At 40.6% G+C, this 13,777-nt stretch overlaps 1 long non-coding RNA gene across 3 annotated transcripts in view; it reads right to left on the bottom strand.

Moving 5' to 3' along the window:
• Positions 1-616: 616 nt before the first annotated feature.
• The window catches only part of LOC120102848 (uncharacterized), a 28,391-nt gene continuing 15,230 nt past the window's right edge, over positions 617-13,777 (bottom strand). The window contains exons 3-4 of one of the 3 annotated variants that reach the window (XR_015620181.1): positions 3,982-4,054; positions 617-3,029 (exon numbers count right to left, since the gene is read on the bottom strand). This is a non-coding gene — a long non-coding RNA (uncharacterized LOC120102848). The remainder of the gene's footprint in view (positions 3,030-3,981; positions 4,055-13,777) is intronic. The other 2 variants (XR_015620180.1, XR_015620182.1) reach the window with 2 other exon arrangements.

Here is a 13,777-nt window from a genome sequence, read left to right as displayed (position 1 = left end):
TGCTTCACTAGTGCCTAGGCATTTCTTAATCCTATAGGCTTGATGTACAGGCACTTGGTTGGTTGTTCTATAAAGGTCTGTTACTACATCTCAGATGTGGTGGCACCAACTTGAAATCTCAAGACTTGGAGGATTGTCACAAGTCTGATGGAAGCCTATACACAGTGAGTTCAAGACCAGCCTATGCATTAAAGTAAAACGGGAGTGTAAAAAACAATATTAGCAATGGGGGATTAGCATGGCCATTGTTAAAAAAAATAACCAAACAAAGAAAGTTTGTCAGATATTGTTCCCTGTATGTATACTGCCTGTCTAGTAATGCCAAGTCTAGTCCAAGTTTATCTTGGGAGAGAAGAGCCCCATCAACCATGGAAGTGTGCTGTGATGGCCGAGAATGTTTGTTATCAAGCACACTATATTTTGCATCAACGGAATTTCAGATATTGCCAGTGAGATGCAGGGTTAGGGAGTGAGTCTCCCGCAGTTATGTTCCTTATCAAAACAGTAAAATATATGCTTTGCCACAGTGTTATCTTATGGGTGACTCCATCTGTCTGGCATACAGCTGACACACACACCCAAAGTATAATAATGGTCAGTAAATAGCAGTATTATTCTCATTATATTTTTATTTGTCTGTCTGGCATGACTGTGAAAAACTAACAGCATTTGCTATTGGAAAGAAAACGTATAAAGTAAGGAAATATTTCTAAAAGTCAGTGTGAACTCTGCAGACTAAGTGGACTTGGGGATTTGGATTGAGAAAATAGAAAAGTTGTCTGTGGATAAGTCGGTGAAAATAGGAAATATGGATTCAACATGGGAACTTCGGAAAGAGGACTATTGTTGTGGTCCCATTTGAGCTAAGGATGTGGATTCTAGTTTAAGAGAGAAAACTCTTGCCAAAAAGCACAGAGCAGTTTGGTCTGGTGCAGTGAAGCTGAGAAGGAGAATAGATATGTCATATCTAAAAGCAACCCTTGGGAATGCTATGTCGGCCCTTAATATGACCATGTGACTCCTGTCCTCTTTGTATTTACATGGATAAAGTTTTCCCCTTCCCAATGAAGTTACTTTTCTGATTCCTTGGCCTTCCTGACTGTTACTGCTACTTACTGCAAGGTCAGAGGTCACCAAAGTTGACGAAGGTGAGGCAAAGAAAGCCTGTATTTTCTCACTGAAGCACTTTACTGACAGGAAATGAAAATGCTTGATAGATTTTAGTAACTCTTGAAGGAGAGATGACAGTGACAAAGCCAAGTGCTCTTCTGCTTGGTAGGGCTCCTTCTGAGTCACCAGAAGAGCCAGTCAGACTGTGGGACCTCTCTTAGCTGAGTCGGAGCTGGTCTAAGATTTTAAATCCAGTCCCCAGCTCAGCTCACATTCTGCATTTGACAGGCTGTCTTGTGATTCATTGCCAGTAGCAATGGAGGCATGGCTAATAAGGTTTGAAGTTTCATTTACATTTTCTTTTCCAAATGCTTTTCTTTCCGTGAAGATGAAAAGTTAAGGATTTCCCGATAAAGCTTAGCGGGAGCGCATTCCACTTCTCTGGTTCCAGAACAGCAGAAGCGAGGTGGGTGGAAATAGAGGGACGGACTTAACCATTGGACTGAACCAGCTCCCTGCTGGGCTGTTTCCTGGGCAGCTACCAATTTGCCTCAGGCATTTAGAGGACTGATTTCTTCAGGTGGGCTGGCCCATTATCTCCTCAGGGCACAAGTCTGCCCTCCATTAGTGCTAATGTGAAGGGCGTATTCACATGCAGAGGTGTGTGAAAGGCAGAGCTAGGGTAGGAGGAACTCTCTCCTAGAGTGACAGCAGACTTATTCCTGGGAGAAGTACAGACTTCCCGACATTTCTGTTCCTCTCCTTAGAAGTAGATAAAGGGGAGGGACTACAGAAAGAGTATGTCTTTGCCTGACACCCCCACTCCCCCAGGCATGGGTAGGGTTATGGAACATGCTTTACCACGACACTCGTTCCAGGGTTTCCAATACCATCTTTGGACCTGTGTGAACTCCTGCAAACACAGAGCACACATACCTATGCTCAGGCACACATACTCATAAATAAATTAATATTGAACAGAGGACCTTTATAAACAATCACAGCTGGAAATCACTGCTTTTGGTAATAACAATCTTCAATTCTATGTGGACGTTTGTACAGGAAATTTTTTTCCTCATAAATATGTGTGTGAAGTAAGTATATAGTAGCAACGAGCCTCAATTCACGTGATCGTCACAGAAGATGGAGCTACAAACCTTGGGCTGTCCCAGGAATCCAAACTGAAATTACAAATATTTTATATGTACAACAACATCAATAATAATAGCTACGATGATGATGATGATGATGATGGTAACAGAGCCCCTCCGAATTTGAAGCCTTTAAAGTTCACATGAACAGATTAATCACCTTTAACAATTCCTTATTTTTCCAAAAACTTTACATGCATACTACATTTACATAATTTTCCCCTTTCCCTATCCTCCCTCCAAGTCCTCCTGGGTGTCCCCCATTTTTGTCAAATTCATGACCTCTTTTTATTTAATTATTACTAACACACATGCGTATGTAGATACATACAATCAAATACATATATAAAGGCTACCTGCTGAGTTCATTTATTGTTGCTTATAAATAGATGTTTTTATGCCTTGTTTCTGAGACAGACTAAGTCCCCCTCTCTCCATAGTCACTACTTGCCTGTAGCTCTTCATCTAGTGGTGAGGACCCATGAGATCTGTGCCCTCCACATCGACATGGTTGTGGCAGCTGATGATGTCATTACTCAGGTCTTGCTTTTGCAACCACGTTGCTGAAAGTTCATGGATGCAGAGACCCTGATGCATATCTCACAGCAGGTACACATCTGGCTTTCAAAATCTTTCTGTCCCCGCTTCTGTGATGTCCCTTAGGTGCAGGGGTTGTGTTGTAGGTGCGTTGATTGGTGAGAGATACCCCGTTGCCAGCTGCTCTCCGAATTTTGATTAGTTGCGGCAAACTGTAATGGTCTCTGTCTTCTGTAAAAAGATGTTTTTGTTTTTTTTTTTTTTAGTCAGGGGGGTGGGGGGGTGAAAGCTACCCCTTTCTGGTGGGTACAAAGGTAAGTTTTAAGAATGCAGTTAGAGATTACACTGGTTTGGGAACAAAGCAGTAGAAGGTTCTTCTTTAGGTTCCATGGCCTTACCAGACAAGAGTGTGTCATGTGGTCATGTTCACAGACCAGAGTTCTGAGTCTCTTTGTCCCCTTTACATGGATCCAGAAATGATACCACCTCTGGGACAACTGCTATTCTAGCTAATGGTTTTCTATCTCCAGCAGGGACACTCTGTTAATTCTATTTAGACAACTGGAGATACTTGGGTTTTACATTTATTTTCAATGTGGTATTGCTATTTGAACCCAGAGTCTTACACATTTTATACATAGAAAGCAAATGCCCTACCACCTGCTTCCCCCTGGCCACTTAGGAGATGATAAAAATATTATATTGGTTATTTTTGTATTGCTATGACAAAACACCACGATCAAGGCTGCTTATAGAAAAAAGAGTTTAATTAGTCTAACATTCTGGTTCCACAGGGTTAGAATTTATGGCAGTGGAGGGAAGGCCCAGAGGTTAGGTGGCTGCACCAGCAGTCAAGAACTCACGTCCTGATTTGCAAGTGTCAAGCAGAGAATGAACTCAGCCTGGCTTGAGTCTTTCGAAACCTCAAAACGCATCCCCAGTAACATATTTCCTCAACCCAGGCTCCTAATCTGCCTCAAAGAACCACCAATTTGCGACCAAATATGTAAACATATGAGTCTATGGGGGGTGGTGGGTGTTCCCGTTCACACCGCCAAGGGATCACTGAAAAGCATTTTCTTTGCCTGGCTTTGCTTCAGGCTTCTCGGTGAAATATGTTTGCCACTCAGTCACTTCTCCCCACACACCCAGCAGGAAAAGGGAGAAGCAGTGTGGGAAATACCTTTAAGAAATGTGTCCACACTCCATCGCTCACTTGTCCCAGATAGGAAGAAAGTAATGTGAGTGCCTTCTTTCTGAGGAAATAAAAGAACAAGGTTGTATTCTATTGTCGGCCCAATGTACTTTAGAATGAAGATTTTTAACTCGTCTAAGGCTTTATTTATTGGGCCAATGCTACTACTACTCCGGACTAAACATCTCTGCCCTTGAATCATTTACTCCAAATCTCCTATTTGAATAAATCCCATTACTGTGCTCGGGTGAAAGTTATCTCCACATATACAATCACAGGTAACCTCGCAGAGCCCCTCAAAGGTCACCAAGGTGCCCCTTTTGGACAGCGTTTAGTTTTGATGTTACGTTTAACTTCTTATACTGCTATTTTACAAACACCCACTTTACAAAAGCATTTAACTCTTTAGAAATCATCTTGTGAGATTCCTGAGTTTTACTCTTAATACAGAATATATACCATTTCCACAAAAAATGTTATATAGATGACTAAATTAATATTTATACCTACTTATGCATTGCGCTGGCTGTATAGCTTGTGTTTCTTTTTAAAATTAAGTTTATTTTTATTGTATGTGGGCCACTTGTATACCAGGTGCCCACAGAGGCCAGAAAAGAGCTTTAGTCTCATTGGGACTGGAATTACAGATGGTTGCGAGCGGCCAGTGGATGCTGGGAATTGAAACCAGGCGCTTCAGAAGATCAGCCAGTGCTCTTAGCTGACGAGCTATCTCTCTACCCTCCAATTCGTGTTTCTTTTAAAGCTTAACTTTCTGGCAGAAAGATGTTGAGATTCCAGGCTGGGAGGTGCATCTCTCTGTAGCACATCAACTCTTTGCTGGTGCTTTCTAGTTCATATATTATTGGGAAAACCAGTTGACCTCGACCTGACGGGGCGTGGTAGTACCTTTCCTTACTGTTGGCTCCGGGTTGCTTGTGCATTAATGATTTATTTTCTTCAGTTTGAACTAAAATGGGACTTTTACAAATAAGATAAAATAAAATTGCCGTTTGTGAGTGTGAGGTCTGGTTGTCTGGGTGTGTGTGTTCATACCCCTGTGAATAGATTCATGTGCATGTGAAGGCCAGAAGCTGATTTTTTTCTTCCTCTAAATTGTTCTCCACCTTATAAATGGAGGCAGAGTCTCTCATCTGAACCCAATGCCTAGCATGTACACACGTGCTGGCAACTTAAACTCCTGTCATTTTGCTTCACAGCAAGCACTTTACCTATTAATCCATCCTTCCATCCCTGGCAATAGGATATTTTAAAATTAACAACATTTTCCTTGTTTTCTGTTTTCAAAAGAAAAACTGAATAAAACCCTGGCTCGGAGAAGGTGGGGATCGCAGTCTTTGTGTTCTCTTTGAATCTGAAGTTACAATGTGTGTCCTATTGGCTTTAAAATTAGCTTCACATTAACACTAAGAAATTAAAGATGTGGGGTCAAAGACACCAAAACCTTGAAGAAGTTCTGATTCTGATTCCAGTTTTGCATTGAGCTCTCTATTTTTATTTTATTTATTTGATTATTTATTTTACCAGCTGCTAGCTGTGTTGCAAGAGTCACACAGTATATGAGTTGGAGTGTGGGGCGGGATGTTCAAGAGAATATGTCTTAATGCCAAGGACCCTCAAAGCACATGAATTTCTACTGATTTAGGCTGGTTCCTTCTAACCCTGCTCTTGAGGTCAGCAATGAACTGGTAGAAATGTGAGATGCCCATGCCTTCTGGGAGCAGTAAGTTTGTCACTTATAACTTATGTTTGATGTACAGTGTGTGTATCTTAGCAACCCTTGAATGGTGTCAGCCTTGGTGTAGGAGTCTTGGTTTAGGGGTGGGGGAGGCACATCCAGAGAATGGCTGTCAATCAGCGGAGGAAGGAAGGAAAGAAACGAGAGATGTAAGTATTATCTGAGTGGAAAAATTTGAGTGAAGATTATTTAAAGGTTACTTGACTAAATACTAATGAATGCAGAAGTCTACAAAGGTACTTTTCACTAATAAATTTGATTATTACTCATTTTATCACGGTGCTACTTCTATCGAGAATTACAGGAGAATATCCTTGTGGAAATTCTGACTCTTCAAAAACGATCTTCAAAGCCCTCTTGGCTTCAGCTAGGTTCACTCTCTGTTTCTCTTTTGATTCTTGGTCTGGACTGTTTCCTTTATTTGTTCTGGAATTTGAAGGTCATGGTTTACATCTTTCAAGATCTTTGTCACCTCTGGATGACCTATAGCAGCCATATGAAGCTGGCTAGTTGTTTGTTAAAATTATTAAATTGCTTTGCTGTGAAAGACAAATCGAAAAACACCTCATCCTACCTAGACAGCTGGGCTGTGTCTTAATGAAGACTCCGGATTCCTGGCTCTGCCTGTGTGGTACCTCCTACATGGCTCAAACACAGGGACTGTCTCTGCTATTGTTGTGTCTCCATCTCAGTTCACACAGCAGTTGTTAAAGATTGAGAGGTTATGGAGGAGAAGTAGCATCGAGAGTTCCTGGACCATTTCCTTTGTTTCTTCTCAGTGTCCTCCCTCTTCTGTGGGTATTTCTGCTTAAAGGAGCTGCCAGCCTATGCCTGTAGCTCCACGGCTCCACAGCGTTTCATGTAGGTTTACTCCAGATGGTCAGACTGCTCTCTAGAGTCTACTGCTGTTGGCCTTATTTTATCTTACCCTGAGACAATGATGAATAACCTTGCTAGAGAGGAGAGCTGGGATTTGAATCCAGAGTGTGTTGCAACCATTCCAGGGCAAACTGTTTTTTCTAAAGTCCAGGAAACGTTACGCTGGCGACAGAGTGTCCTCTCAAGTGTTCTCGCCTCTAGTGGGAAAAATTCAATTTCTTGGAACGATATGTCATCACGTTCCTTCCCTGAGACTTTAATTTCTGCATCGCGGTGGAAGTGGAGCAGAGGATCAGAGAGCAGCACAAGTTCCTGGGGCACGTTGTGAACCCCACTTGTGTGGCCGTCCGTATTGAAGAGGAAGGGTTAGCTGGTGGCAGCCGGAGAGCCGTGGGAGTGTCGAGGGACGGCAGGGAAAGCTGGGGAAATGATCTGCACACAGAATGGTGATTTTGATACTGTGTTCAGTCACCAAGCACAGGTTATTAGCTGTGAAAAATCAATTTTCTTTGATAGTGTCTCTGTGTCCCCTACCTCTTCTCTGAATTTAGGTGATGACCAAAGCAACTTCAGACAGTATATTGCGTGGCGTATTATGTGTTTGTTGCATTTAGTTGCTCTGGACATTATAAAATCAATAGAGTACAAAGCTGAAACCAAACTTCAAATGGATCCCGTACTTTTCCTGTCTCCCCTGTAATTTCAATCAGATAAGGTGCCTTTTGTTTCTTGTCCAAAGCCTTGTGAAGAGCGTGTAGTTTCTTGCAAAAAAGGCTAGACAGAATATGTGGCCGTGCTTTAATCTGACCGCTATGTATTTATTTAGTTCATAAATGGAAAAGTACATGGAGATGCTAGGAAGTAACATTTGGATTAGTCACCACGCCTGCCCCATTCTCTTTCCTGTAATTTGCCTCTTTGTATTGCAATAGCCTTACTATTTGTTCAGGTTATGAGCTTATCTTCCTTTGATGAAATTAATATGACTCCATTACTCACAAATTGGGAACAAGAGAAAATGTACTGTGCATAAAGCTCACACTCTGAGAGCAGGACACGAGTATTCTGATGTTTCTTCCCAGTGCTTCCTCCCCCCCCCCCCATATCATGGATTTTCCTAGTTGGTTGTCACAGTGTGCACATGTGCTTATGGCTTCTTTCCACTTTGTGTCTCACTGTAAACATTGCTTATAGCACAGCCTTCGACACCGCACCATCGTGACTTATCCTCCTAAGAAGAGAAGAGAAATATGTGTGCAGCCCATTTCTAACATTCATGGCTGCTAGGGGGAAGGAGAGAGTGGGCTCTGCTGGGGTTGGGTCCCATACTATCCAATTCCTTTTTGTTTCGTGATCAAGGCAAGCTGTTCAGCTCTTCGAGTCTGAGTTTTCTTATCGGAAACGACTTCAGGGCATTCAGTAAATGTGGGAGCTGCAGGGACAGCTATTATCATTTCTGCTCTGTTTTTCATAAATAATGTAACAGAATATCTTGTCACATCTAGCAATCAAGATTTTCAGTAGTTTTCTTTTGATGGTTCTGCAAAGTGGAACTTCCAGTTCAAGCCAACTAAAGGGGTCTTGAGTTTTCTTTTTCTTTCTTTCTTTCTTTCTTTCTTTCTTCTTTTTTCCTGTTATGTTGACTTCCAAAATGATTTTTCAAGTGAAATCCTATTATCAAGATATGAGTAAATCTGGTTTCTTGCTTTCTTTTTTCTGTTTTTGGTGAATTGAGGGTCTTTTTATTGAGTTGAAAATTCAAAATTTTGCTTGTAGTATATCAAGTTCCCAACCAGAGGTGTTACATGTTTGCTGATTTATTAAAATCTCTTCTACTTAATGAATTTTTGTATTTTTTTCTTGAAACTCATCCTTCTTATCGTGGTGCCTGAGTGGTATGAGTGTTATTATTATCAATTATATAAAAATATACCAGTTACAAATTTGAGACTTATGGGTAGACTGTATACATGAAAAACAGTATCATTTATCTGCATTTTTGTTTTCTTCTGCTGTTCCTGTCTATTTTTTTTCCTGCGTTGTTATTCTTTCACCAGTCAAATATTTTAGCCTATTTAAGGATCGGTGAAGAGAACAAGCATCCTTGTTTAATGTGAACATGGAAAGGTCATATTTTATGGTGGCCCTTCTCAAATTCTTCTGATGGGTTTACTGCTTCGAAAAGCAGCAACAGCAAAAAGCTGTGTTTCGTCGCAACTTACAGTTCATGCTCTCATATGAATGTTTACAAGGAAACTCTACTATTAAAACACGTTTAGCTTTGTTTAATCCATCCTCTCCTCTGCCTGTCTTGGTGAGGAATTCCCACACTTCATGTTTTAAGAACTGCACCCAGTTCCATGAGATTACTCAGTAGGAGAGGGCACTCGCTACCAAGCCTGACACCTTGAGTTCAGTCTCTGGGATCCACGTAGTCAAAGGAGAGAATCTATCCACAGGAGATGTCCTTTGAGCCCCACATATATAATGTGCATGTCATCACAAAAAGCACTCATAAATAAATAACAAAAGTTTTGTTAAATAACAGTATCTATTAATATTTTAAAAGACACTACCATGGGAAACTCTTCTCTGAGAAAATCTATCAATTCCTTTAGAATAAAATGCTAGTATTTATTTGCAAAATAAATGTTAAAGAAATAGTCATTTATTATATCATTCAATTGTTTTTGATTAAATTTGCATATGTGTGCAAATATTTTCTAGTACTTGGGATATGGCTATGTGTGCTCACAGTGAAGTTAGTGATAATGTTCTCTTCACATGACTTTGGTATGGGATGTGCATCTCCTCGCTGTGCATCTTCTGTCTTCAATACAGTGACTGCTTATGTCTGACTCAGGACGTCTCTGCTCTGTGGGAACATGGAAGGCTTCCCCGACTGGACGACTGGAGGCTACTGCGGGAAACATTCCTTAGAGTCCTGTTTATAATTTCCCCAGTGCTGTCCTTGACTCTGTTTGTTGTCAGTTTTGGTAATTAAATATTTTTTCCAGGCATTCCTTTTAATTTTGAGACTAATTCATTTTCTTATAATCGTCTGTGGTAAACATTATAAAAATTTTCAGACTCTGTTTTTCTTATTGGTTGCTCCTTCCTGTTTTAGTCACAGACTCTGCTTGAATTTATTTCTAAGTATTATTTTCCTAAAATATTAATTTACTTATTTTTCTGTCTTGCTTTTTAAGCAGTAATAATATTTGGCCACAAAATTTCCCAAGTATATCTGTGTATTCTGCTAAGTTTGATTTGTGTAATTCTTGTACATGAAGCATCTCATTATACTCCTGTGGTATTATAGCCAGCTTATGATGCCAGAGACAGACTCCTGAAGGGCTTGCCACTCACGGTCCTGTCAGGCACTACCTTTCTTTCCTCTTAAAAACAATGCTATTTAAAATTATTAAAAATATTTTAGCTGAAAATATAATTTCCCCCCTTCTTCTTCTAACCCCCTTGCACGTAACGCCCTTATTCTCTTTCAAAATCATGGTCCTTTTTTCTTTAGTCCTTATTGATGTATTTAAATACCTATATATACATACATACATGCACGCACACCCACATGCTTGTAAAGTTCAATGAGATTACCCTCCCTCCATGTAAGCATGTCTATCACGGTTGAACTTGAGAACTTGTTCCGGCGGCCATATTGTTCAGGCCTGGTGGATGAAGCTTCTGTCTCCTTTCTAAGAGATACAATCTCACAGCTGGTTTCCTGGCCCTCTGGGTCGTACAGTCTTCCCAGCATCTCTTCTGTGATATCCCCTAAGCCGTAGGTATAGCAGTTGCATTGCAGGTGTATCAACTGGGGGTTGAGCACTCCACAATCGCTTGCTCTCTGCATTTTGACGGGTGGTGGCTTTCTGTAATGCTTTCCTTCCATTGCCAAGACAAGTTTCTTTAATGAGGGCTGAGAGCTGCACTTACCTGCGGTCATAAGGTTTAGCGAAGTGATGGTAGTGAGTTCTTCTTTAAGATCTGTGACCTTATTAGCCCTGGGTGGTTACCTTTCTAGTACACGGCATGATTTCCCTCCAGTTAAATGGGCCCTATCTCCAATTTAGAGAGCTCTTGGTGACCACCATAATGAGTGCCATTTATTGTACCTTAGGGTTATTGTGCCATGCTTGTCATGGTGATTACATCTGGGTAGGACGGTTGGTTGCTTCCTTCCCTTGGAATCTGGAATAGTGACTTCCAGTACTATGAAAGCTAGCTCTCAAAAGGTGGAGCTTTTAGGTAAGATCCAACTTATGTCCTCTGGGTGTCATGTCTGAAGTGCATGGTGTTTTCAGCAGGAAGGACTTACCTTTGACCCCTGGGAGGCTAGCAAGGGCAATAGTAATAGCCTACTTGTTTTGAGACTCTCCTGGACTCCTCTGACTAACAGCTTGAAAGGGGGTTTCTCATGCCTGATATTGGAGTCTTTTAGGGAGTCCACAGCTCTTAGAAGCAATAGTACAGCCCAAATGGGATAGCTTCATTGGAACTATGTATGTAGTGGATATACAAAGACTTACATGTATTGTATGGCGTTTAGGTAAACATATAGTTTTTTTTTCAGTTCAATACTAAGATAGTCTTTTGGGGGAAGGCCACTATGTTAGAATCACTGAGGCCTTTGTAAAATCATGGCTGCTTGTCTGATCAGAGAAAAGGAAATAGATAGACATAAGCTTTAAACTACCCACTTAAAGCCACTTTACTGTGTGAGGTAGCTTTTATTTCTTCTTTTCCACATGGAAACCAAGGAAGAAGAGGCCACAGAGACTGCCGTTTCAACCATTACATTGTGAACCTTCCGGCTCTTAAATTTTGCTTGCTGGTGGCTTTGATACAGATGTCTTTTTAAATACGCAGGAGCGGTTTTCTCAATCTGCAGTTCAGTCTAGACTTTATCCCCAGCTACTGTGGGCCTTCCTACACAATTGGATACCAGTTCGAGCAAAGAATGTGAGAGGTTCACAAACAGCCTTCTTGTCTCCCACTTTCCTTGGACCTGCTTTCGCTCCTTTCTCGGTGAGTACTCTGGAGGGGAAGTCCATTTGCGTCCATTCCAATCACCGAGCCCATCTTTCCAGCTGCAGATTCCAGAATGCTCACATCATCCAGAATCTGCCGGCTTTGACCAGGAGTTGTGAGAAAGATAAGTGGCACCCAGAAGGCCTTGCTGTGTAAGGGGAGAAGCATGCCTGCACCTCTGTTCCTCAGAATGACTAAGTAAGTCAAAGGAAGGTGTGGCAAAAGAAGAGGCAGCTGAAGAATGGAGGTCTCAGGAAAGGAGCACCCAAGTAAAGGCTGAGGAGAAACAGAGCTCTGGATGCTGGGCTGCTCTACAGTGTCTTTGTGTGCACTTTTCCCCCATTGAATGAGCATTTGCATCTCAGAGGCTCCTCTCTCATCTGTGGGATTATTTGGGAGTTTATATATGGACGATTGTTTGTTTTCTCTAATCAGGGAAACAAATTACACTTGCAACCTGCCTCTCACCTGACCACGTTATTCTCTGGGTTCAGCTCCCTCTAGGGAACGGCTAGTTTGAGTTTTAGCAGGTTCCCAAATAGGCTTATATATAGATCAAATATTCTTATACACAGATCGAATATTCTTATATATAGGCTGATAGTCTTATATAAAGATTTAATAGACTTAATACAAAAATTGAAATCAGAACTGATCCAGAAATTAAGGCTATTCAAATGTCAACATGATACCATAAGTGGAAAAATCCCACACTGAGCCTTACATAACAGGTCACAGGCCAAACATAAGTGCACTAAAATACCAGTTAAATGGCCTTGGTGCTATATGTACACAGCACATGTGAACTATAAAAAAGGTTAGTTTTTATACTTGAGGTCCATTTCATTAAGCATGTATAAAACTTCCCAAGTCTAAACCCTGAACATTTCTGGTCCCAAGTATTTGAGATAAAGAACATTCAATTTATCAATCCTGTGGTATATATTTTATTTCAAATTATGTTCTTTATAAACTTGAAATTCTGCAATGACTATAATAAAATGAAAATAATTTTTGCTTTTTATGGATTGATGTTATTATTAGTCCAATTGTTGAAGATGATTCTATGTTTTTGAGTGACATTTGTTCATTTTAAACATTATTTTTAATTTTAGTATATTATTTTAAAGTCTGTGTCCTATCTATTTTCCTTTGTGTGTGTGTGTGTGTATATATATATATACATATATACATATATACATATACATATATATAGTATATACATGTATACACACATACACACATACATACATATATATATATACTATATATGTTATACTTCTAGTGTTAGTATTTGATTTAGGCACCTCATTTTTATAGTGAGTGACACATTGATACTAATATCACTCACACTCAGCAGTAGCAGCTAATGTCCATAGAATTCTGTCTTGTATCTAGCTAAAAATATTGCCTGCTTGATATAAACACGAGGCTGAGAATAGCATAGCTTTATCCAAAATAGCTTGAGTTTTTGTAGGTCACTTATTTAATGTTACGATTAGTTATCATCAATGATATTTAGGTCCATTCCAGCAGCAGCATATTCGAAGTTCAAATTTCATAAGGTAAATGTCATAGTCATCTATTAACTGTAAATCATTTCACAATTTTTGTATTTTCTTAATTATCTTATGTCATAGACAGCCGTTCTTTAGTTTTTAACTACTTGGCTATTTTGCTTGCACCCCGACCTGATTTCTGAGCTAGGATATTTTGCTGGGCCAGAGCAGAATGGCTAAGGATCAGTTCAGAGAGAGTTCCAGTCACACTTGATCACTGCTGACCTGGAGCAGAAGTTCTTACCCATCAGCCAGCAATAGAGCTGCTTGCAGGCTGGGACAATGCCATTAGCCCCCTGAGTCTCTGAGTTCAAGGTCCAGGCAGCCAGGGCAGAAGCATTTCTACACTTTCCCTTGTGATTCTGATCTGTTGTTCTCAGGCCACACTTGGAGGAAGCAGAGAGACTATTCACTCAGATCCGTCATCAAAGGGTGTCACTCAACCCAGAGGGTCTTAATTCACTGATTATCACCAGCAAGCTTTTAGCCCTTTATTCATTGATCACGGGGTCTACTCAGGGTCTGTGTTCCTGTCTTTCTGACT

This window comes from Rattus norvegicus, chromosome 5 (genome assembly GCF_021556685.1).
Source record: "Rattus norvegicus strain SHRSP/BbbUtx chromosome 5, alternate assembly SHRSP_T2T, whole genome shotgun sequence".
In the NCBI taxonomy this organism is placed as follows: domain Eukaryota; kingdom Metazoa; phylum Chordata; class Mammalia; order Rodentia; family Muridae; genus Rattus; species Rattus norvegicus.
The sequence above is the reverse complement of the archived record's forward strand: the minus strand, read 5'-3'. Positions and strand labels throughout refer to the sequence as shown.